The sequence below is a fragment of the Dermacentor variabilis genome, chromosome 7 (assembly GCF_050947875.1).
Source record: "Dermacentor variabilis isolate Ectoservices chromosome 7, ASM5094787v1, whole genome shotgun sequence".
NCBI classification, from domain to species: domain Eukaryota; kingdom Metazoa; phylum Arthropoda; class Arachnida; order Ixodida; family Ixodidae; genus Dermacentor; species Dermacentor variabilis.
This window is the reverse complement of record NC_134574.1, coordinates 129,487,439-129,513,743: the sequence shown is the minus strand read 5'-3', so window position 1 is coordinate 129,513,743 and position 26,305 is coordinate 129,487,439. Positions and strand designations below refer to the sequence as shown.

Sequence of the window (26,305 nt, the reverse complement as noted above, 5' to 3'; positions counted from 1 at the left end):
TGTCTCTGTGAAAAGAAAGTGTACAATCATTGTAATTTACCGGTGCTAACATACGGCGCAGAAACTTGGAGGTTAACAAAGAAGCTCGAGAACGAGTTGAAGACCGCGCAAAGAGCGATGGAACAAAATATGTTAGGCGCAACTTTAATAAGAGACAGGAAGAGCGCGGCGAGGATGAGGGAGCAAATGACGACAGCCGATGTTCTAGTTGACATTAAGAGAGACAAAAATGCAGCTGTGCAGGCCGTGTATGATGCGTAGCGTAGATAACCACCGGTGGACCGTTAGAGTTACAGAACGGGTGCCAAGAGAAGGGAAGCGCAGTCGAGGACGGCAGAAAATGAATGGGTGGGGTGATGAAACTATAGGAGATTGGAGGCACACGTTGGAATCAGCTAGCGCAAGACAGGGGTAACTGGACATCGCTGGGAGAGGCCTTCACCCTGCAGCGGACATAAAAATAGGCTAATGATTATGATGATGATGATGACAAGTGACGCGTCGCTCGCTTGACTACCGGAGATGGGCGTCCGAACTATGTCCGAAATTTGAGGCGCAGTTGTAGTACTGTGCTATGATTAAAGAACTCTCCGGAGCGCTGCCGTCAAACGGCCATAAAGATAATACGACTCACTCCGTCGCGGCACTTTTCTGAAAGGCCTCGGTAATGATTTCGGGCGTGAGGAGCACCAACGAAGTAAAAATTCCCACCTATATAGTCAGCACGGGCTCACATACTCGTTAGCTTTACCTGCCTCTGCGCCGTTTGACGTTTACCGTCCCGTCATCATTCGTGTGGTTATCACTTGTCCCCAAGACCTAGAGGTACCGCCTATATGTATGCGCACGGCGAGCGCCCGCTTGTCGAGCACATGGTGCGGACCCTCCTGCCCCCATCGGACAACTGCCACGGGGCTTGAACTTGGCCGGTTCATTGCTGTACAGCAACCGCTATGCCGAATTATTAGAGTGCTCGGTGAGCCAAAAGTGCATATTTGATATCAATGCCTGTGCGCGCATGTTTGCCTCGCTTATACAAACACTTACGCTGAGTCATCCCACATGCGAAATAATTTGGACGTGCAACGGCTGCAGCGTCCCATTCCTCGCTGAATCTTTCCTTGCCTGTGGCGTTTACAGCTAGGCGCGACTACTTTGGGGCGTCCCGTAGTGCCACACTTCTTATACACGCAAGCGCGAAATGTGAGCACATGTCTGCTGTATGCTGGCGGTATCTTTCCGAACTGGCCTTGTCGCAACACTTCGTGATCGAAATGTAAGCCACGCGCCGGTTTCGAAAAGCCTTCCTTGTGTCACTCATACTCGGAAGAGCCTGATTGGTCCGCGCGCGTTTACGTAATCAGTAGTGGTAAGCGAAATGAATTGTCTCTCGTATAACAAGCGCATCGACCCACGTGAGAGCACTCACGCCCGCATAGGGCAGGCTTTGTCGTCGTCTGCTTGCATTCCAGACGGATACGCGGTAGGGCTTAACGGAAAGGGTCGTCTGGACGCTCGCGCACTTTCCACGTCGTCTGCATTCAGCACCACGTCGTCTGCTTTTAATCCTAGCCTTCTTCTTCGCGAAAGTCGGCCAGCCATCTCCGCGGAATGTTTCAGCGCCCGAAGGCCGGTGGATATTGACTTCTCGAGAATAAGTGCAGCCCGAAACAATAGCTAAAGCGAAGAAAGGTTTGCTCGCTCAGACGACGAGAAAAAAGAAAGAAAGGGGACAAGATGGCGGCGCCCTTTCGCGAAAGCAGACGGCGCACTCGGGTAACGTACTAAGTAATTTTCTTCAGCGATCGGAATTCCGGCACGTCGGCAGCCCGACATAGCGCCGCCGATTTGGGATGCTCAATACGCAGTCCCCGGTTTGACGTTTTCCTATGAGCGAGATATTTCTCTCGAATTGCTTGCACTCCGAAAGCGATTCGAGAAAGGCCCACGAGAAAAACATGGTCGTTCTAGAGATAGATACGATTTTTTTTCCTCTCCTGCTCGTAATAAAGTTTCTTCTTCTTCTTCTTCTTAATGAAGTTTCTTCTATTGCTGCTGAAGTGGAGGGTCGCCGTCTGCGAATTAACAGCGGAGATGCCCTCGTAAAACTGAAGCGCGGTGCGCTCACATTTATTGCTTTCTTTCGATAGCACATAAAAAATAATGTAGTACATCGCACACGCGACAAAAAAGGAAAAAAATATTCCATTCCTCGCGCACTGAAAATCTCGTCGCTTTGCGGTACAAGCGCGTAAAGTGTGGTGTAAGCGTTAAGCCGAGAGCCCGAGAGGTTCTCTCGCGGTGGCTTTTATCTCGTCTAAGCTGTCGAGAACGCAGGCAGGCGGTGCGCGTTTTATCGCGCTTTGCTGGACCAAATAAAAAGTTTATTCACTCACTCACTCAGGCAAGCAGCCACTTCGGAAAGACGGATAATTGACGAGCCGGCCTTACGCGTGAACGACCGTATCCCCCACTTTATGAGTCGTCGCTGATTGCGGGAGATGGAGGGAGGAGATTATGGGGGGGGGAGGGGGGGAGGCCCTGTGCGAGAAGCATCTTCGTTACCGTCAGCGCGCAAAGTCATCTGCGGTTCTCCTTGTTGACGCTTGGAGGCGCTGGCGCAGCTTTTATGTTTTCCGAGGGAGGGGGAGAGAGAGAGAGAAGGCCACTATGCTCGTGTAGCACCCGTGTCACCACGCGCATAGAGCAAGGTCTGTCGGCGACACTGTGTACAGCTGCAACCTCTGGCGGTGGTGTTTTGTGGTCGTTAAATGCCGGGAAATTCGCTAAGTAGGCTATATGCGTGAGAGCGGCGACGTTCAGATAGGTCTGAGAATGGTTTTGGAATGAAATGTTGGGCTCACGCACACGGTGTTCAGAACTTTTCATAGAGAGAGAGAGAGAGAGTGTGTGTGTGTGTGTGTGCGCGCGCGCATATGCGTTTACATGCACTACGGTGAAGCTCCAGGCCATGAGTGTGAAGTACCACTCTTACACCATAATAAACTGTGCGTAGCGTTTAAGCACAGAGATAACCAAAAACTGTTCGAGTTTCCCAAGTGAATTGAGTAGCTGCGTGCTTGAAAACGGACGCGACGTGAGATACAGACCTTCGTGAGAACCTCGACAAGTCTTATGAAGAAATTAATATACGATTATTTGTGAACAAACACGCAGCAGATGTGTGATTGACACTGTGTCATGTTCATCGCGAAACCCTTATTTTTTTTTTATGTAGGCAAGTCGCTGTTAATTAGGTACGCGTTAACGCAAAAGTGCGACACGACGTATGTAAGACGAGCACAGCATGGACGATCAACATTAACTGCCTTATTCTGAATGCGAACTGACCACCTACAAAGAGCTTGGTGAGGGCAATAGTCGAATGCGCGTCCACTGTGTGCGATGCACATAAAATTGAATCGACCGCCTCTTTTGCAGCCGAGCTATCGCTGTACCCTACTAGCAACCAGAGGCAATTCTCCTGCACAAAATAATTATTCGACACTCCCGCATTAAATCCTCCACTGTTTTCACAAGTTGCACAGCACCGCGAAACCAGACGGAACCCATCCCTTGAACCTTGTTCCCCTTAAGCCATCTGCGGATTGTTTTAGGTTTGCCTTTTTGCCCCACACTATTGAACTTTGGAATAACCTTGTACTGTGCTTACGTGAATTGCCGCTTGACCCATTTGGTATTCGATAGTTCAATTAAGTTCGCTCATCTTTCTTTTCTTTTTTTTCACGACTTATGAACTGACTCCTGCAATCTCTTGCTTATGCAAGATGGCAGTACATGTAAGAAATAAAGAAAAGAAAAGCTGACAGCTGCCGATGCCGAAAGACAAAGCACTGAATTATTGTGGGACCGCAATTTTCCGAGTGTGCACGGACTCAAGGCAGCCGTCACGACAGAAATTCGCAGTAATTTCACGGCTACTTCACCGCAATTTGTTAAAGCGATAGGGCTGGAATTCAACTCGTATAAGCCACTTCCATCCGTCCACACTGTCACATATCGGCGTGACATGCCTTACCATAGAGTTAATGCTTGTTCCCGAGGCCGTTTGAGTAGCTTTCACCGTGGCCTCCGAGATCATTCCCACGTGCGTGGCTGATCTCGGGGGCCATGCATTTATCTACAGTAGCCCTATTTAGAAATCCCATACGCCCCAGTACTCATAATCATATATGATATCCTATAGGGTCCAGCATTAAATCGTGTATGTTCCCATATAGACTCACGTGATCTTATAGGATTATGGTGCGGGGCCAACTGGGTTGGAAAAGACCCATAACTCTGTTAACAAAATGCGGGTGATGATATCTTTTCTGTGTTTCTTGCGGTTTTCAAATACTGTTTATTGATACTTACTGTGGTTATTCTTACATTTCTAACGCGTGCCTTCGCCTTTCAACAGCATTCACATTGAAATAGTTATTAAGCGGTTATTGGACTTTCAGAGCCCATTCTACTAAAATAACAGGTCCCGAAAGAAAATGTCAAGAACTGCCGATTGTAGAGTGCAGTTTTTTTTTTTTGCCCTCGATTCCAAAGTTGCTAAAACTGACAAATACCTGAGAAAGTAAAACTGAAGCTTCAAGTTGTCAGAATTGTAACTCATCATTAAAGAAAAGCGATATCATCCCAAATAAAATAATCTGCATATACTTGGGTATGCCTTAAGCCTGCAAAATTGATATCGTACGCACAAGTCTGAGATGCAAGACAATTTGCGACTAAAGCTCTCGCAAAGCTCGCGTGAACATGTGTAAATATTTCACGCAAGGTGGAACCTTTTCGATAGCCGAATAAATGCATTTAACCTAATTGGGATGTTCGTTTTGCTTTTTCAATGCAATTAAGTTATGAAGTTGGAGACATTGAGTTTCAGTCTTCTTTAATGAGGTCCTAAGTCTGAATTCGTCTTCTAATACTCGATAGAATTTCGCTTTATCTCTTAAATGGAACAAATTTCACTCAAACTGTGTAATTTTGTTTGTGTAATGAGGGAGTTTCTGCGTTTCAGATACATCAGAATAGGGGAATCGGAGTTGACCGAGGCTTGTTCTTAACTACCTCATCTTAACTACCTCATCGTTTCATCATATTTATTATTAAAAACCTGCTGTTTCCGTCTTATCCTGTCGTGTCAATATTTTTCTGTTGTTGTACTTCGGGTCCGGACCGTGTGCTTATGTCTTCTTTAAATATAATTTTCTTGTTGGTCGCGTGCAACCTGGCATGTCCGGTCTCAGTCCATACAAACAAGGCTCTGGGACTTTGTACAGTTCTACGAGCTGCTCGTAACAAGCTTAACAAATAGGTTTTACTCCCAACGCACTCCATATTTTCCAGGACTGTAAGACCTCAGTGTATTATACTACAGTATTGCATATTGTAAAGTACACGGTATTGTAGCACTGTACCACATAGTGGACGTTTCCCATTTCAGTAGTGAATTCTGTTTGCCTTTGAAACCCGTTTGGCCGCATCGACAGAACGTTAACCCTGCAATCTGTATGCAGCAAAAGCTACTTTCATTACGTAGTTTCGTTAAACGTTTCCAACGTTGTGGATGTCTGAAGTAATACCAGTTGGCTAGCACATATTTCGCATGCGAAGAAGTCAACGCAAGCAGTCTGTTCATTCCGCGATCGAATGGTGTGGAAAGCCGGCGACGAAAGTTGCCAGCGTTTCCAGTAAATAAACACAAAATCAATCAGTTAAGGCAGAATCGCCGACCCATGCACATATGTCCGCTGCGATCCGCGTACTTCTGCTCCATTTATAGTCACCTTCTGCGCCACGATCCGGAAGTTCCACTTCTCGCGTATGTACATATATAAATAGACATATATAGACGCATAAATACTGCAAAACTCGATGTAGCGGCACCCGCGCAATAACCTCGCAAATTCGCACATTGAAAGTGACCGCATATCGAAAGCATATATTGAGATATCACATAGGCGGTCTTCGGGTGGCCTTGCCGATCGACAGACACTCCGCTCGATGGAGCCGTACGAATCGCCCATGCGTATCCTTGCCCTCAAACGCCTGTTTCGAGATATATTGGATTCTGAATTGGTCTCTATCTGGCTCGCGCTCGTTCTATCATCGCCAGGAGGAAGAACGTGCCGCTTGTTTGCGCGTAACACGGTAGCGCGCTCTCTGTAGCCGGGGACTCCAAAATGAGATTATTTGTGCCTTTCTTCCCCGCCCGTCGCGCGCCAATTCGGCGTTTATCGTCTTTTCCCGTCTGCCGTTATTTTCTACGTTTCGTCTGCTTTTCCTTCTGCAAGTCTTTCCCACAAGAGCCGTATATGGTACGTCTATTGGTCGCGGTCGTCTGCTCCTCGCCACTTTTTTCTTCGTCTGTGTTATTTTGTTCTGCTGCTCGATATACACAGCCTTGGCCGTCTGTTTTTCGTCTGCTGTGTACTTTCACACGTATCGCCTGCCCGCCCCGCAGTCTCACGGTATCGTCTGCGGCTTCTCGCCGTCTGCTCGAATTCGAAAGCGTCTCGCAAGAAGACGACGGCCCCCGCGGGCGAAATATGCTGCGTGGATATGGATTGGCTTGAATTACAGATGAAACATCTCGATATGTGCACGATCGTGGATTTGTTTTTACTTCTTTCGCTGCCGTGACAACTTGTTGCGCGGAACCACTTTTTTAGCGCCCGAGATCAGACTTGTAGACAACCAAACGTCCTTTGATAGGTGGCCGATGAAAAATAGGCTCAGTATATAAGACGCCCCGAGAAGGCATAACATAAATGACATTAACAAGTGTGCCAGCGTGGTTCGACAAATCTGTAGAAAAACAAATTGGCTAATGTTGCCTTCGAAACTGTTAGAAAGCAGCCAATTTCGAGAATACACTGCAAAATGATTTACACCCTTAAACGTGAATAAGGGCGTAAATTGTTTTGAAGTGTACGCAGTTGAAAATTTATTTAGATGTACCTTGGTACTTTAAAAAAAAATAATAACGCTCGAATATCCCCTCTATTAGTTTGTTCTGTTGGTTGTAATGCACTGAAGCGTAATTTTATGGAGTTGTAAACATTTTGCTTCATTAGGCTCACCTATTTCCGGCAATGTTTCCAAAGATGTGAGGCCCAGAATCGACATCTTGCTTCAAGCAGGCAGAATTATTCAGCTTTCTATCTGAAATGCAACACGTTTTTGTTGAAATCTGTTTATTGGTTGTCCAGTAGGAGCGCATCTGCGTTCCACGAACAGGGAAATCGGAGTTGGCCCCAGGGTCTACAGAGCTTTCTCTTGTGGCATATTCGGTTAGTCGCTTTCGAGCGCTCTCGCGGTGCGGTTCCCATCCGGCTAATCAAAATCGAGCGTTCGGTACACATTCGTCTGGTTCGTTCGGTGCACCATGCTCCAGCTTAGACCGCTCGGAGGCGCTCTCACATTCGAGCTGGCGGTAGTGCGCGACCGAGACTCTACAGGATTGCGATCACGTGGTTCCTCCGCGCTTTCTCTGGGGAGCAGCCGAACGGTTCGGCACGAGCATGCTTCATCTGGCTCCGATGTCGAGAGGCCTCCGCATCGCCGCAAAGCGAGTAGGAGCGCAGTAGGAACCAGTCAAACGTGCCAGTAATTACCTACCGCAAATTATCTACCTAATTATCTACCTGCCATCAGTCACCTACATCGCGCAACGACGAGTAGCAGCGTAGCAGACGATCGAGCGAGGCCGGCGCGGGTGACGTAACTTCGCGGTGGTCTGCTCCCACGTGACCACGAACCATCTGCGCCATGACGTCGCGATACGTACAGGTCCTGGAAAACGAAACGGAAACCGTATAAAAGCTGTCGTAGTAAATTATTTAGGGCGCTTTGAGGCTCAGCAGTATATTTTCCAAGGTGTCGATGTCGAGGACCTCCATGTAACGCCAGAAAAAAAAACAAGAAGACAAAAGAAAGAAAGAACTCGAAAATGCCATGTGTTTACTTCTTTCTACAGACAAAATATAGTTTACGGGCGTCCCTGGAACGAGTTGTTTTGTGCGCAAATGTGAAGGACCTCAAGTTCACTGAAGTGACCGGTCGGTCATCGTTTTATTGAGAGCCCTTGTCCGGACATACTACGTTTTGAAAAGTACAATGAGAGATAAAAGTGGCCTCGTGTATATACGCGACGTTGTGAACAAGAGCCCATTCTGTCAAGGAGATAAGAACGCGGACGAGACCGCAGAAAGAGTGGCTACAATTAAGCCGAGCAGGAATGGCCTTTGTCTCTGCTTCGTCAAGCTCATCCCTAACACACACTAAAGGCGGAGATATAAAGTTAAGCTTCAGCGGTATATTTCGCTTCTGCAACGGCCAAAAAATTCACTACCCGCCGCGGTATAGCATTTTCGGTGGAGTCGTAGGTCACGTACTTTAGATTCAGATGCATGGCAAATAATTCCAGGAGGTCAGAATCAATCCCGAGCCCTCTGCCGTCTCTCGCAGACTCAGTGTTGCTTTGGGACGTTAAATCCAACGAATGAGTCAATGAACGAATCGATCAACCAACGCATCAATCACTCGATCAATCGCTCAAACATCCGATCAAATTTTGGCTAGATGCAGATTGAAACAATGCCGTGCGGCTTCAACGTAAACAGCCGACGCCGGGCTTATTCTAACGATAAAAATAATCTGTCGAGCTGCAGCGAACCTATACTGCTTACTGTGCGTCTCGATCTGACGCTCCCACGACGCGAGTCGACGTATTCAGGTCAAGTAAACCAAGACGGGTAGCTGTACCGTTATCGTCATATTAACACGTGTACACTGCGAAGATCGTATAGAGACATCGCGTTTTCAGCAGTTTCCCCGTAGTCTCGTATACAATGGCGCCTATAATAGCGACAAACAACTGGCTAAGAATGCATACGCAATGGCCGCCGACGGACGGACACGTTTTGTTGCGATAACAATTACGCGGGCGCTCGAGGCGCACTCGCGCCGTCGGCGTCGCCGTACTGTCCGGCTACTGACGGCGCATGCGCTCACGCGCTGCCCTCTTGTGGAGGATTAGAAGACCTCCGAGTAAGGGGGGGGGGGGGCGCATCGCGTTCGGCTGCAAAAGCGACGAAGCCAGAGTGGACGCGTGTTCGCGCTATATTATACGCCCCAGTCCACTTCTGCCGAAACCCGGCGCAGCGTGCAAACAGCGCTATTGCGTCGTGCATGCGCATGCGCAGTTGCGATCCTGGTGTGCAGCTGCGCGCACGACACACCGCGGACAGTCTATATATATATATATATATATATATATATATATATATATATATATATATATATATATATATATATATATATATATATATATATATATATATATGTATATATGTGAACGGCAAGTTAAACCCGTTTATTCCTTTCCGTGGAAACGTGACGAAAGCCGCCGTGTTTTCCTTTCGGTCCGATCTCGTACGCCATCGAGGATGCGATATGCCGGGAACGCCGCTGGCGGTGCCCATCGCCACTACGCTGGAGCATTCGGTGGCGCCTTCAGCGCGACGCTAAACCTTGGTATCGCTTTCAACGCTTCGCCTTCGGGCGCGAACTACCTTTATTTTTTTTTTCGTTTAACCTACTGCCGCGCTATATTCTTTGTCTTTCTGATCTAACATCTTGTTCTTTGCTCTTCCCTTCTTCATATCGTCCGTTTGTATGTCTATATCTCCACCTAGCTCCTTCGTGAAGAGCATAAGCAGGAGTCGTGCCTCTTCCAGTGGCTGTTTCCGGCCGGATCCTGCCCCGTGGTGTAAAATATGAGGCAGTATAGAATCTCGGGAAACGGAAATCGCTTAAACCGTGGCATTGCCGCTTATGCGCAACAACTGAGTCTTACGGTTGTTTCATTTTGCGTTAGGGCAATGCATTAAAGAAAGAAGAGAAAAAGATCGGAGGGGGTGTTAGACGGAACCACATGATTCCGAACTCTGTTAACTGGGTAAACAGAACTAAACAAATTCAATGGCGATTTAGCGGTAAATGTGAGAGAAATGTTTTAGGCATTACCTGGCACTTAGAGCTCCCGGGTCCACAATTGAAACCGCGTCCACCACATTGCAAAGTATTGCTCAGGAGCTCAAGTAACATAAAAAAAAAGAAGCTGCCGATGCAGTAGCATATCTCGACACATCTACTGGGAAGCTTATCGCTTGACTTTGATAATCGCCCCCTATAGTGTCCACCCTATTTTGTATCTTCTTGCGTCGGTATTTGTTTCCCAAGACAAGGGAAACGTAGTCGACAACGACGGGAGATTAAATGTAATACGCGTGATGAGGTTAGAAAATTTGCAGCTGTAAAACAAGCACTCGTCCGTCGCGAAGCAGGGGTATGAAGACAGCCGCAAGGGAAAGAGAGAGCTATGAACTTTACTACACAAACGGGGCTTTCTGTCCAAGTTATCCTTCTTGGTGCAGCGGATTCAATTACGGTGACGACGTTGAGCACGGTGATTACGATGGCGAGGACGCTGCTGGGGACGACAAGAATGAGACCCGTGACTTTGGCGCACGTTGAAGACTGCCGGAGTCTGTCATCAGAGGCTTCCTGGGTGACATGGCTGGTGCGCGCGGTCCAGGTTGTACAGCCGACGGAAAGGGTAACTCGGAGACGACCGGCTGTAACCCACACCGCGTGGTCTGCGACCCGCTTGCGGCTAGAATTGCAGTGCATTGCAGTCATGCAGGGCGAGTTACGACAGCGTACGCGCTATGCGTCGAGTGACGCTACGGAGGTGCGTCTGGCCAATACGCTTCGCGTGGTTACCGCTTTGCATCGCAACGGACGCTGCGTTTTTTTTTTTTCTTTTTCGGACGAGCAAGCTGCATGGGCTCGATTCGAATCGATCATCGGCGTGTCCGGTCTTTGGCTGAGGGACAAACGCGCACTAAGGCTGTTCAGCTGGCGAAAGCTCACCTCTCGCGACCTTCGCCTTTTCCGGGAAAAACCACCCGCGCAACTTCATTGAATCACGTGGGGACACAGGCGGTATGCGCCAGCAGCTGGGTGGGTGCAACGTGTAGACATTCAAACGCCTACACTGCCAACACAAATTGAATGCCTCCCTCAATTTTTATCTATCTATCTATCTATCTATCTATCTATCTATCTATCTATCTATCTATCTATCTATCTATCTATCTATCTATCTATCTATCTATCTATCTATCTATCTATCTGTATATCTGTCTGTCTGTCTGTCTGTCTGTCTGTCTGTCTGTCTGTCTGTCTGTCTGTCTGTCTGTCTGTCTGTCTGTCTGTCTATCTATCTATCTATCTATCTATCTATCTATCTATCTATCTATCTATCTATCTAAATTCTGATTCCTAATCACGGGTAGCCCGACAGGTAGCTCAAATTCTGAAATACGGTGAGAGCTCCAGACACTCCATCATTTGGTTCCCTGCCCACGTCGCGGCGACTGAAGGGGTTCCTCTGAGCCTCAACGAGTCTGCCCACGAGGCTGCGCGTGGCTTTACCGACCGCCCTGCCCTCGAATGGGGCGACTGGTCTCAAATGACAGGACTTCGAGACCTTGCCTCGTCGCCGCCTCTCGGGCCCGTAGGACTGCCCACTCCTGTGTCTTGAGGTTGACGCTGCACAGAGCGGCGGCGCGCTTCACGCTAGAGCCTCCAGGGCTACTGCCATTTTAACAGGTACATAACAGGACACTCCCACAACATGTGCGAAAGCGTCGCTCTAGTTGCCCGACATAACTTGCAAAGATCACTCGGGTATACGCCCTCCAGCTAGACGGCGCCACCGTTCCTCCAATTGATAAAAATGAATTTTTATTACTTTCGTTGTACGGATAACGTGCACTTCTCGTTTATTCTGGACGCAAGCCGGTAGAGCGTTCGGTTCAAACACGGCACTGCAGACGAAACGGAACGTGCTCAAATTATCGGTTCCTTCGCGCTGTTACCGCACCACGAAGTGCCACCTCTGCGCAAAACTATTTCTGGCGCTAACGAGAAGACGATCTAGCCGGCAGAAACATCTGGATCCGTCTCGCTTATCGACGTCACATTCGATGCAGTTAGTGGGCACCCAGCGCAGAAGCCAGAGTCCACTGACGAAAACAAGACCGCTCGTCGAAAGGTTTACGCCGGGCTAAGCCCTTCTTCTCATCTTTACTCACTGTTGATCCATTTCAAGTTCCATCTACACCTGTGGGCCCTTCGTCCTGCATGAAACTTGAGTTTGGTCGTTTCTTTACGTGGGGATGGATAGCGTCCGCCAACGTTTCGCCCGACTGCAATATAGTGAAGTCTGTTGGTTCTACCTTCTCCTTCTTAGCCCGTTGACAACAATTAACAGGGATGAGGGACGACCCTTGATATATCCTCGGTAGTTTCGTGTAGTCAAAGCGCTGTGATAAGCAGTTGCGCTCGTCATTGGAGGAAACGAATGCAGCCTCATAGGTTTGCAATAGAGCGTCGAAGGACCGCAGGTCTGTATGGTCGGAAGGCATTCAGGTCGTCGTCTGACGTGGCTAGCAATCTCGCGTTTGTCGCAAGCAATCTCGGAGATCTAGGGCACCATAGATTAGATGGCTTCACAATGCTGTTTGATGCGGACACGTCGCATCTGTCGGAGCAACGATATCGCCGAGGTTTCCGTTGTAGTCTCTGAATTTGGGACCCTCGTCTGTATATTGTGTCTTACCCATTCATTGTATTTAAAGAATAATAAACTTAAACCAAAACTGAAACTGATGCCGCTCGGTCATGGTGATGACAGTGCTGTTGTTGTGGGTGTTGTTGCCTTAAAGCATGGCTCGTAATGCTGATTATGCCCACGATGATGATGATGATGTGTACATGATGTCGATTATTTTTCTGATGATGGTGATCGTGAGGCCCATGATGATAGTGGTGACGGGTCTTCAAACGAACCCTCATTTATATGCTCTCGCGCTGACATTGACAGTCAGTGATATATTGCTTGTAGCGAATTTTTTTTTTTCGCCTTGTTTCGTACTGTATACGTGAAAAGAAATATACTGACAAAATATTTTCGACCTTCCATTTTATGCTCTAAGTGAAGATTCAAGACCTCTAAACTCTGGAAAGAAAACACTGGGTTGCGCCAGAGCAACCTAAGATAATTTAGAACAGTGCTCGTTTTTAGAGGCTGGTTTGGTTTAGCTATACCCCAGGATGTCGATGTCGGCATGACACGCTCGCTTCCACTCGTGCGATTGCTCCATTCACCTGCACTTTTCGAACTATAGTTTACGAGCTGCTGCGTTTCACCACTTCAACGTGGCGGCAGATCGGCATGTCGCCATTCGTTTCACTCAATGCAGTCATCGTGTAGTGCAGCTTTCGTGCCGGAGTTGCCCTGCCGGTTCCGCGCGAGCAAGAATTGACACTGAACTGGCGGGAACTATTATTACGCGAAGGCGATATCGAATGAACCAGCTGCGACTTCCGCATGTGGGTACAGTAAAAAAAAAACACTTTTTTTTTTTGACAACGTCATTGTACCAAATCTTACTGATACACTCCACTAGCAAATTTTGTGTCATAACGCCGGGATAACATCGACGATGCCTGGTCTGGCATTCCGAGACCAACTTCAGCGTCAAATTAAATCTGTTGTAAGCGTCTCCCAACTACCATAATCGCTAAGTTTATTAGTGCGATAAGCTCACGTGTGACAGAGTTTCTACAGTTTCTAAAATAAGTGTCGGTACTCTTTTAAAATGATGGGGTTTTACGTGCCAAAACCACTTTCTGACTATGAGGCACGCCGTAGTGGAGGACTCCGGAAATTTTGACCACCTGGGGTTCTTTAACGTGCATCTAAATCTAAGTACACGGGCATTTTCGCATGTCGCCTCCTACGAAATGCGGCCGCCGTGGCCGGGATTTGATCCCGCGACCTCGTGCTCAGCAGCCTAACACCATAGCCACTGAGCAACCACGGCGGGTGTCGGTACTGTTTTAAACCATGCCTTTATAGATGTATTTCTTCATTCCGTACTTCCACCCGTACGCTGGCTCTTTTTAGCTTGTCTCGAGTCACAAGCGTTTTTTTTTTTCCTCCTCCTCCTCCTCGCACCGTTGCCGCTTGTCGCGACAACCTTCGGGCGCTTCGACCTCCTGCCACTTGACTCGAGAGAGCTCAATCGAAAAAAGGAAAGACAGAAAGATGCAGGAGAAGCGGAGGGTTGGGAAAGGGGTTAAGAGATTGAAATCGTTTAATCGTTTTTTTCGCAATATGTGACCGATAACGTCTATTCAGCTGCAGCACGTGCCGCCCGGGCAGAGGAGAGGAAAAACGTAAGTGCGATTTTTCTACCGCAGATCTCGAAAACTCGTCACTGCCAGCCCCCTCTCCTATCGGCGCCTTGTGCTCTCTTTTTTCAAACTACTTCCGAGGGCTTCTTTCTTCACTTCTGCAACAGGGGGAAAGAACAAGAAGACAAAAAAAAAATGCGCAGACGAAAAAGAAAGAAACAGCTCGGGATGTGTCGTACGTCTGCTTCTCTTACTATACCCTCTATTTCTCTCTCTCTCTCTCACTTCTGTCCGTTCACGTGTTACAACCTCGTGCATATTTCAAGCACACGACGCGCGGAGGGCAGATTGCACGGCTCCGTCTTCAATGTCGCGCTCGCGACGGTAAACCAGTGGTGCGAAGCTGTGGACTGAAGGCGCGTGTGCCGCGGATCTCTTTTTCCCGTTTTCGAAACAGCGTCTGCACCCAACCTGCTGTGGGAAGGCCGAACTGCACTCCCGTGTCGTCTGCTTCGTTTCTCGTGCGTTTGTCTGCTAGTCCGCTGTCACCAGCTTGCGACGTCGTCTGCTCGTGGAGTAAAACGCCCATCTCAGCGAACTGCCTCCATCAGGTTGTGAGTACGACCCTCGTTATTGAATTTCTGTTGTGCTAGCGAGTAGACATGCGTGTTTTTTTTTTCTAATTCTGTTTAGTTGGAAATTCGATAGTTCACCCGTGTCGTGCCGAGTACGCTGAATAAAACAAATAACTGCATTGGAACGAAACTTCCAAGATGCTGTATTCTCATTGTACCACTTTGTAGTTCCTTTTTTTTTTAAGCATTTATAACACGTGACATAAGACTGTTATTAAATGTCGACATTCTGTCTCACCAACTTAAATATATTGGCTAAATATAATGGAGGTGTACTCCCATTTATTTTAGTAGCCACTGCAAATTGTCCTACATTGCAAGTATTTAACCATTTGGGTTCAGTGTGGCAAAGACCTTATATTTTTAGCTCTGCGATCGCAAATTTCACCGGGAAGGACTACGCGGCGTCTCTCCTCAGCCCTTCTAAGCGAAGCAGAACATAGCGTACATCGTAAAACACGTCCGTCTGCTTTTGGGGCTCAGTTGTATATCGTCTGCGTTTCGCCTGAACTCGCCTGCTATATTCCGCCGCCCACGCTCTGCTTCGTCTGCTGTATATTCTGCCGCACGCAAAGACACGGCAGAAGGCATGCAGCGTCGTCTGCGTCACAGGCGCTTGCGTTGTGCGCAGCCTGGCGATCTTTTTTTCGCGCGCTTTCTTTTTCTATCCATTCGTTCCTCAGCGCGTGCGAAACCCGCAAGTTCCTAACGCAGTTTTCTGCAGGAACCGACTCGCGTGAAAGCGGCCTCTTTAATGACGCATTCGCTAGAAAGCCGTCCTGAACTGACCTCGCCCACTTTGTGCTCCCGACGCCGAAAATACGCGCGCGCGTATCGAAAGTTAAATAAAACAAAAACTAGAAGTCTGCTTCCATTGTGCGCTTCGTATACAGCCGCGTTTGGAGCAGACTATACAGACGTGGAGGAAGTACGCTCCATCTATGCCCATCACGTCATCGGCGAGAATATATATGGTCGCGTGAGGTGGATTTCGAATGTCAGCACAGTTCGCAAGGGGCATCCTTCAAGCACAGGGCGTTGTTTTCTCTCGTAAAAAATCCGCGATGGAGCATCCACCAGCTCCATTCCTGGAAAAAAAAAAAACGTGTGGTCGCATAAAAGTCTGTTCGCCTGCCGAGATATTGCTCTGTTACGCAATTCGCCGTCAGGTATTTCGTCTGGACGAGGGCGACTTTACGGCACGTGGTGCACGTGGTACTTCTGCGACGAGCGACAGCTCGTCGAAACGCGCGGACATCGCGTGTGGCGTGCAAAGAGATCGAATAGCGTGTTATACAAAAAAGAAAAAATAATTATGCGCATTCCACGCACTGCGGGAATCAGTGTACGTGAAGGTTTCATGAGCCAGCGAGTCAAGATGGCGCTTTACGACTGCAGAGACGCGCTGCAGATTTCAGTGATGAGCGCGTGCCTCCATATGGTCGACCTTGCAGCGAAAGCGAAACTTTTATTCGCAATTGAAAACGTGTTGAATCGCCAGAAACGTCGTGTTTTCCCTTGCAGAAACGCACCACAGTGTCATAGTATACATACGATGAGAGACGGGCTGCAAAAGTATCGTATTCCACGAAATTCAAAGAAAGATGTCGCTTTAAAACACATATGCCCTGCATCTAATTATCCGTTAACATATGTGAACACCATACGCTATCATGGGATTATTGTATGTGGAGCTTATGAATTTTTGAATGGATCAAGCCATTTATACTACTCGGAATAATTCACCATCAGCACAAACCGAAACACAAACTGGAAAATAACTGATCAGAACGCTTGCTACGAATAAATACAGGGAAGTGCGATGTGTGGAGCAGTCTGTAACAGGTCTGTAATCAGTCTCTAAGCGCGGAGTAGTTCCAGGCGTACGTTTTGGAGTCTGAATTAAGACCACTGTTACAAATGTAAGTGGAAGTGGAAACGAAACAATGAATCGGAGTATAGTTTTCGAATTGATCGGGTTTTAGTTTATGCTAATAGTACGTCAAGAATGAAATGCGCGCGCGCGCGCGCGCATGTGTGTGTGTGTGTGTGTGTGTGTGTGTGTGTGTGTGTGTGTGTGTGTGAGAGAGAGAGAGAGAGAGAGAGAGAGAGAGAGAGAGAGAGAGAGAGAGAGAGAGAGAGAGAGAGAGAGAGAGAGAGAGAGAGAGAGAGAGAGAGAGAGGACTTAGCAGAACGGCAGGCTCTGCGAGCTAAACATCTATTGACCCTTTTCGCGGCGATCCCGTGGGCGCTGCCATATTTAATCACGTGGTGACGCGTCCATTGCTTGCCTCAGCTGCCCCCGTTGCCTCCGTGTTTACAATGGATGCGTATGACGCTGACGCGGCTTCGCAAACCTTTGTTTCGAAAGATATCGTAGACGATGACCATGGGTGGAGGACACGAAGCTTCGGCCACAGCTTCAGTGAACATGTAAAAACGCTTTCGGAGCTCATTAACCAAACGGCGCGAGCAGCGTATATGATGCTTCTTCTAAAAGCGGGGCTAATTATGTGTTCCAAGCTATCCAAACTTTCCACTTATGAATTGAATCAGGATGAGCATGTTTTGATCTTCGTTCTCTGTTAGAAAAATAATTTGATGCAGTGGCTTGTTATGTTCTGACTCACTAAAGTTTTTCGGTGCGGTAACTTTCTAATTATATTCTGCCTGATCGCTCGCGGGTGTGCTCATTTCCGATAGATTTGTTCTCACTGCGCACAAGGCATGAGACGCAGCTGTTCTGTGCATTGAAATACCTTGTAGCAAAGACGCATTGTCGCTAGTAACTCGCTTACTCTTGTGAACCGTCACGAAACATTAAGCTCCGACCATTCGTGTGCTGTCGGTGTGGTCCGTGATTTATTGTGCGCGTAAAGTATGCATATATTCAATTCTGCGCTCATTCACTTATTCTTGACACGTTGATGACAGATTGGGCGTAAGTTTGCGTAACAGTTGGGGTAGGCGTGGATAAATAACGCGCGGGAAACTCACTGTGATAAGAAGCGACGTTACTCCCTTTGCCATTGTTTGACGAGTGGCATAAGACACGCCGCGACCAACAAATGCGGTGAATGATTGGTTTCATGATTTATTCTCAGGAAAGGCGGTACATGTATGCAGGAATGCAGCTTATTGTACTTCAAACTAATTGTCTCCTATGGTTACGCAATATTGAAAGCGCGCGTGTAGAGGTGTCGCATACTTTGGGCGAAGTTAGGCAGGCTGTTGGATGCAGTTGAGTTCAGCGTTCGCGTTGCGTTGTATGTTAGCAACGCTCGAAAAAACCGTTGTGGTTTTACGTGTTTCTTCTAGCGAAGGAAAAAAAAAGGAAATAATTGGCCGGGGCCGCGAACGGTGAGTGGCTAGACCTCGGTCTTCATTGAGCTGACGGTTAATTCATTAATGACAATTCAACAATTCATTAATCGTATTTATTGATCACAGGTACTTGGCAGACACGGTCGTCACCGCGCCATCTATACACCGGGCTCGTCCAGTTAGCAATGCTCCAAGGAAGGAAAGGAATGAAAGAGAGAACCAGAAGGCAGGAAGGTTAACCAGAATGACGTCCGGTTGGCTACCCTGCAACGGGGGAATGGGAAAGGGGAAAACAAAGATGACGGGGAGAGAGAGGAGGGAAGGAAAGGAGGAAATTAGCGGTGAGTTCGCCGACGCGTGTGGTCTAATAGTTGTTGCGCTAATAGTCACGGGGGTTCCCACAAGCCCGTCGTCCTCAAGGAGCACAAAAGTGCCTAGCAGTGCTCGAAAGTTTAATATTACATAGATATCCTTAAGAACGTGACATCGGGTCTTCGTCTTCTTCTTCTTCTTGCACCTGCGAAAGGCTCCGAATTTATCCAACGCTGGCCCACAACACTGCGTGAACAAAGCTGGAAAGCACATTTTAAAAGCACGACCTCCGCTAAGTGGAAGCCTGCTTTCTGAAGCAGGTGTTCGCGCGCTCGAATCGGCACAATGCCGGAAAATACTCGCTTGCTACAGAACACCGCGTAACGAACAGGGACTGTGCAATAATTTCCGCGAAGCAACTCTGCGGCAGGTATGCATGCAGAAAGCGTTATAAGCAGGCGTACAGCTATATTTACTTTGTTATTTTTTTTCGTCAACGAGCCACGATAGTTTATCGCTGTTTATGCGCAGAGTCGCAGGTAGATTTCTCGGCACTTTCTTGCGATTGCGTTTTTTTTTTTTTTCGGACTGAAGCTTACTCATTTCTTTTCAGGGACTGTTCTTCCACATCAGGGTCTGTGTCATCGTTATCTTTTTAAAAGATCATATACATGAAAATTTATATACAAGCCCACGGGTATATTAGAGAACGTGCATTTTCGTAAGCTTCGTTCTCGTGGCTTCGAACGGCTTTGCGACTTCGTATGTCGAAAATTTTCCGCATAATGTTTCGGCGTTTAGAAAAAAGTACGTTTTCTTGGAAATTTAGGGAAACTTAAGAGTGATTCAAATAAGTCCGCAAGAACGTCTGAAGCCACAAGCATGGTGGCTGCAGCAAAATCGCACATTACGTGAAAGTACATTCGTTGTATCCGATATTTGTTATAAACATGTATTCGTTACTTGCTGACGTATTTAATAAACTTTTTTTTTGGGGGGGGGGGTTCCTTCGTTATACTCGTGTTCCTTGTATATTCAGATATAGCCGAATGACAGCAGCACCAAATGTCTATCTAGTATATTTTTTTAACCTTGTGCTGTAATGTGGCCATAGTTTTGCCTGGCGGGGCTACACGGATGGACTTACGAGGAAGCTGCTGCTCGGGCCCAACTCCGATGTCATCCATTCAAATACATGTAAAACGTAGAAGTTTCTTTTTTCTGAGATAACAGCTAGGCCGATTTTAATAGTCTATTGGGTGTGAGAGAGAAAGTTAAATCCTATAGGGAGTGTTGAAAGCAGAATTTTGATTTAGGGTATGACTTTTTTTCTTTTTTTTTTACAAGATTTGACGAAAACTGGCAAGTTCGAAAAAAAAAGTAGAAATACGAAGCTCACAAATACGCAACTTTCCACCGAGAACAGATATGGCAGTTCTGTAGACTGCATCCGTTAGAACATTTAAAGCGGACAAATTCGATGTATTTTTTTAAAGCTTACGTCATTGTCAAGTTCATTGTCATTTCGCAAGTTTCAGTAACGCTCCTCGGGATACAATACAGAAGCCGAGATTTTAAAAAAGAAGTAAGACAGGCAAAAGAAAAGAAAAGCGACGAACAATGCATCGAATACGGCGGTTCTGCACATAGGTGCGGCGACAGCTGTATACAATGTATTGTCACGTTTCACCGATGTTGCCGCTGCTTCGAGCCTCGGACGAAGACCAGCCTCTCGATTCACCTTTGTTCTCTGTCGCCGCGGAGGCGCCCCACGAAAAGCTTCCAAACGAGGCTTCTACTATTCAGTGTCGAGGCCAAGTCGCGCTTGGTGACGCCATTGGACAATGAACGAGACGCGTCGGTTTTCGTCGCAAAAGGCTGAAACGCGGGAGAGCCTGAAGGAAACTAGAGGAGCGTTGCAGGAGCCCACTTTATCGAAATGAATATACATTGTATATATATGTATATGTATCGCACAATGCGCTACCTCATCCATAACTGTCGTCCCGCCCTCCTTCCCTCCTCGCTCCCCCTCGCTACCTCTCTCTCTCTCTCTCTCTCTCTCTCTCTCTCTCTCTCTCTCTCTCTCTCTCTCTCTCTCTCTCTCTCTCTCTCTCTCTCTGTGTGTGTGTGTGTGTGTGTGTGTGTTTGCGTGCGTGCGTGCGTGCGTGCGTGCGCGCGCGCTTGCCCCTAATGCTCTTCTCACGTGCTTTCTGTCGCGTGAGGCAGGCCGCGCTGCGAGTACATATATGCGGAATAAAATCACGTGACCCTCCTGTTGCCCGATAACTGAGCACCGCGATTATGAGCCGTGGTCCGAGGCCTTCGCGATGCGTCACCTATTCTGCGCCCGGACGGAGCCGAAGCCGCGCCGATTTCCGAGGGCTTCTGGCGACGGCCACGATTGCCTCCTCGCCACTTAATCCTGGGTGCCCCCAACCCGTTTTGCGCCTTTCATTACACGTAAGCGCATCCCTATCGGTGTCCTTCTTTATATCGTTTCGTTAATTTATTTTGTTTAATTATTTAGCCGGTTGTTTTTGCTGACAAAGCCTTCATTATTGACGCAGAATGTGCATTATGTTCGTGCCGGGATATGCCTAATAGGTGCTGCGTGCCCAATTGCTGGAGCAATTACGAATCGGGGCCGGAAAATCATGCGTTCATGTTTCCACAAGATCAATGGCAGAATATTGGGTGCCAATGCTAAGACAAAGAAGAGAAAAGCGGGGATTCTGCGGGATAAGGCAGCTGTTTCTTTGTAAATGGTTGCACGAATGTTTTGTACCTCCATTGCTAAACTCATTTGAGGTGTTGTAGATATGTGGACTGCGGTACTGTATGTAACAATGCCTCGAAAGTGAAATTATTCGCTTAGAGCCTAATATAGACCGGAATAAGTATATGTGTCCCGAATGTGAAGAATGGCACACCAGTGAAGTTGTCATGAGAGATGTGTTATGGTGCAGTGCTAACATATTGTTGAAGAATTCTTGTGGTCGCTTGTGGTCGCATGAACGGCAAACTCTTTGAGGCCGATGATAAATCAAAGCAAGGAAGCTACTCTGAAGAAGAGGGCAGCAATGTGACTTTTCAATATAAGCCGTGCTCCCTGTCATCGTTTACCCGAAATTCGTTCTCAGTCCTAAGGTTGAACCATTTCATTTTTATGGACGGGCTTGTTAATAATGCAGCGCGCAAATAGTTTTGCATAAATAACATAATCTTGGAAGATCCTCTGTTCTCTGCTGGCCATCTGCTCAACTATATATATGCCTAAAGAAAACAATAACTGCGCTCTGGTTAACGCTGCCCATTAGGGCGCGATCCCTTCATTCGACCCGTATCCCCGAGCACGCCGCCGGCCCCTTCTCCGTGACGTCACTCGCCTAGCGCTCAGGCCTTCTCTTGTCTAGGTGGTGCTGGTTCCACCGATTCTCCGCCTCTTCTTCCCCCTCTTCTCTACCATTCTATCTATAAGCTTCCCACTGGACTTTTACGTTAGTAGAAAGGTAAGCGCTGCAGTTTCCGCAATGCTTTGCGATATTAACGCGATACGTTAAGGGCCACGTGTCGCAGAAAATCCGGTGTCGGCGGAGTTGTCCGTGAGCGAAAATTTCCGTACATATTTAGGTATATATATATGCCAGGCCTTGCTGTATAATGTTTAAAAAAAAACAGCGCTAGCAACGTACACCGGACAACAGAATAGAGCATGAAACCCACACGACGCTGACCTACAAGTCAGCGCCGGCAGTTGTAAGTCCAGCGCCGTGTGTTTCCCGCCGTCTATTCTGTTGTCCGGCGTGCGTCTTTCGCGCTGCTTTTAAACATTACGGAAAACCACCAACTCGCCCAATCTGCCGTTATTCTTGCTGCGTATGCGGGTTATTTTGCCACACCATCCTATCACTAAAGTTTCTCGTACCTTGCCTTACGACTTTCTCGCGTCGACTTTCGCCTCTGCCACGCTCCTTCCGTGTATGTGCACGTGTATTTCCCTTAATTATTTGTCTGCTTTAGATGTACTATCAGGCGCCATTTACAGAATTGTGATACCATTTTACATTGCCAAGTAAAAGCGTTGTAAACTTCAAAGTTTCGTTTTCTGTAAACTGAAAGAAACGTTGCTGTCCCTTAGTACAATAACAGTACTTAGTGCTGTCGGTGTGCTAAATAGGTTGCGATATTTGCTACCGATAAATGTGAAGCGTAATGTTTACAACGCGCTTATACATTCTCGATTAACTTATTGTTTTCTAGTTTGGTCAACCACTATACAAACTAACCTAAAATCAATTCAAACACTCCAAAACCGTGCACTGCGCGCGATAGGTAACTTAGAACGTACTGATACCACTAAACCATACTATAACAAATATAAAATATTAACAATATCAAAACTTCACACTTACAAATTATTCCTCGAAATTTCACGGCAATTCTGGGAAGACAAATGTTCCTTCCAAAGTAAATACCATGGTAAAACGACAAGCTATAACCTCAGAAAAACTCTGATAGGAAAACCACGTTGCAGAACAAAATACGGAGATCAAAAACTAGCAGTTCAACTTCCTAACCTTATAAACGACTACCCCTTGGTATTGGACCTGCTAAATTCTGGAATTTCAAAGCAAAACTTTAAGAAAACGGTAAAAGAACTGTTACTATCCGAAGACTAATAGAAATGTTCAACTTCAGGTATAGAAAATTTTGTACATGTTTCTTGTTGTTGTTTTTAGAAAACTGTGTAAACTTTAACCTTCCAGCTACAGGTGTGAAAAATTTCGTACATGCTTCTTTTTTTCCTGTTGTTGTGCTTCGATTTTTTTAGAAAACTGTATAAACTTTAACATTTTTTCTTTCTTCTTACGCGAATTGTGTACTCAAGTGTTGAAAATGTGTACTATAATTTCATGTGTGTCCTCCTGAAAGCCTGCCACTGCCATGTTGCTGCCAATGTACGGGTGGCACGGCCTAGTCAGGCAAATGTTTGCCTTTAGCCGTGTCCCCTAAGACAATCTGTTCATTGCCTTAAATAAATCAATAAAGAAAGAAAGAAAGAAAGAAAGAAAGAAAGAAAGAAAGAAAGAAAGAAAGAAAGAAAGAAAGAAAGAAAGAAAGAAAGAAAGAAAGAACGAGTATTCGACAACTTCGAATCGCGAATTCTCGAGTCTAATATAAATCGAATACCAAAGGCGATGGGATTCGCATTAGAAAGGTCGAATATTTGTACTGCCCGGTTAAAGTAGTTTAATAAAGTAAAATAATTACACATAACTCAAACAGATTAAGAAATTAGTACGGTAATCAGAAATTGTGGCAATTAGGCTGCTGAACGACCCTCTCAAATCAGGATTTAGAGGCATCAGCTATGAAAGCACTTCTAATTGTGGGGTTTATCGTCCAGAAACTATTCGGTGGGTTACATGAGGGTTGCGTTGGTGGAGAGTTTCGGATCAGTTTTGACCATTTCAGGTTCTCTAACGCGCACCCAATAATGCACCATACACGAGCGTTTCTTCCTTTTTGTTTTTCTTTTTTGCATTCCACCCGTTTTGCATTACGCTGTAAAATAATTTACACGCTTACACTCTTTAAAAATTCACACCCTTTGGGGCTTATCTTGTCCCACAAGAATAATCGTCATCTGTCTTGCCCATGTTTCCTTAATTTAACGCTGCGCGCCCGGTAGTTCTCAGTCACGAACGGCTTGCGCGTTATCAGTGTGACGCTTCATTCTCGACAGGAAAGTAGCGAGCGCCGAGTTTTCAAGAAAGGAAACGCAAGCAAGGCAGATGACGATTATTGTTGTGGGACAAATATACACCCCAAAGGGTGCTACCCGTTTTAAGAGTGTAGAAAGTGAAAAAGAGCGTAAACCTGTTTAAAAATCACCCTCTTTCACCCTTTTTGGGTGTGAGGATGTGAGCGACAGGTTTACGCCCTAAAAAATGAGAAAGGATGTAAACCTGTCACACTCCTTGAAAATTTGCACCCTTTATTACATCCAAAATTTGCATCCCACAGCAATAACCGTCATTTGCGGTACTTTCGCGGAAATCACGAAACCGGCACCCATCGCGTATTTCTGCGCGTACACCCAGTCGTCCGAGTTGGTGTCAAAGAGTCGTGCATACCGCAGTTCAGTATCCCCAGCGACTCATGTCGGCATCAAAGAGATTGCTTGAAAAGAGGCACATATAGGTACACAGGGCGACATATTCAGTGACCCAAGTTGGTCCGGCGGCTGGTTTGGAAGCCTGTCCCATCAGCATTCTCTTCCCCTTCCCCCAGCGTAGGGTAGCCAACCGAACTCTTGACTGGTCAACATCCCTGCTTTCCTCTCTCTCTCTCTCTCTCTCTCTCTCTCTCTCTCTCTCTCTCTCTCTCTCTCTCTCTCTCTCTCTCTCTCAGCGCAGCAGCCGGATGCGCTACAAATTCGACCATGGATTGCCCGTGAATCAGGTTGGCGGGAAAGCGGTTATAGACATAGGCGGTCAATCCCCGAAAAGTGCGTGAAGCACCGCGCCAGTAACGTTAATCCCGCGAAATATGCAAAGTAGCTGGTTTCGAGTAGCAGTCAGTAGCACACGGTTCTTCGATACATTCAAGGTCTCTCTCAACATTTTTGCTTTCTCCGCCTTTCCTTTCCTTCGTGGCCATGATAATGACAATGATGATTAGGATGGTAATTAAAACGCCCTTAAATGGCGGTGTCAGAGAACCGGTGGCAACCGCGGACTTGCTCAATGCTGCCCCGGCTGCACAGGAGTCGTGTGGTGGAAGAGTTGTGCGTTGCAGTGGGTGCGCGTGCGTCAAGGCTTGTATGTATGTATGTATGTATGTATGTATGTATGTATGTATGTATGTATGTATGTATGTATGTATGTATGTATGTATGTATGTATGTATGCATGTATGTATGTATGTATGTATGCATGTATGTATGTATGCATGCATGCATGTATGTATGTATGTATGTATGTATGTATGTATGTATGTATGTATGTATGTATGTATGTATGCATGCATGCATGCATGTATGTATGTATGCATGCATGTATGTATGTATGTATGTATGTATGTATGTATGTATGTATGTATGTATGTATGTATGTATGTATGTATGTATGTATGTATGTATGCGCGCGTCAGGGCGGCGAATGGCACGCATAGCACTTGGCGGTGTGAACATCGGCATAGCAGTCGCCAGTATAGTCGCGGTCCGTCGCGCGACCTCTGTGTGAATGGACCTCGAAACCTGCACATTGCAGCTTTTTTTTTTTTTTCGTACCGAAATGACCGGCAGTGCGGACGATAACGACGAACACTGTACGTGACTTCAGCCACTTCAGTGGCAGGGACGTAAAATCGACTTGTACGACGTGAGCCGCCCGATAGTGCGCGGCACCTTTAATGGTATCGCCAGATGTTATCTGAGCAGGGCTATTCGAGCGCACGCCGGAAGTCACATGCTCATGTTACCGGACGTATATAGTTCACGTGACTCACGACACGGCGCACCCCTTCGGTCGCGGCCGATATATTGAAGGTCACGATGAAGGGCGCTTTCTAATAGCCGCCGTGTGCGCAATATACCTACACGTTTTAAACGACCGTCGGCATCAGGAAGCTCGCGCTAAGTATACGGCAATGCTGCGCGCGTACCTCAATTTCCCTGTGGTTTCGCCGGTCGTTGAAAGTGCGCGTGTGGAAGTAAATGTCATTTCACGTGGTTCAGAGTG

General features: G+C 46.9%; 1 protein-coding gene across 3 annotated transcripts in view; it reads left to right on the top strand.

Annotated features, from left to right (window-relative positions):
• Positions 1-26,305, top strand: part of LOC142587915 (sperm-specific sodium:proton exchanger-like) — a 289,836-nt gene that overhangs the window by 204,896 nt on the left and 58,635 nt on the right. The window contains exon 1 of one of the 3 annotated variants that reach the window (XM_075699287.1): positions 14,714-14,900. The exons of the other annotated variants lie outside the window; for them this stretch is intronic. The gene's annotated coding sequence lies outside the window, so the exon portion shown is untranslated. Of the gene's footprint in view, positions 1-14,713; positions 14,901-26,305 lie in introns of those variants that run through there. 3 annotated transcript variants of the gene reach the window in all.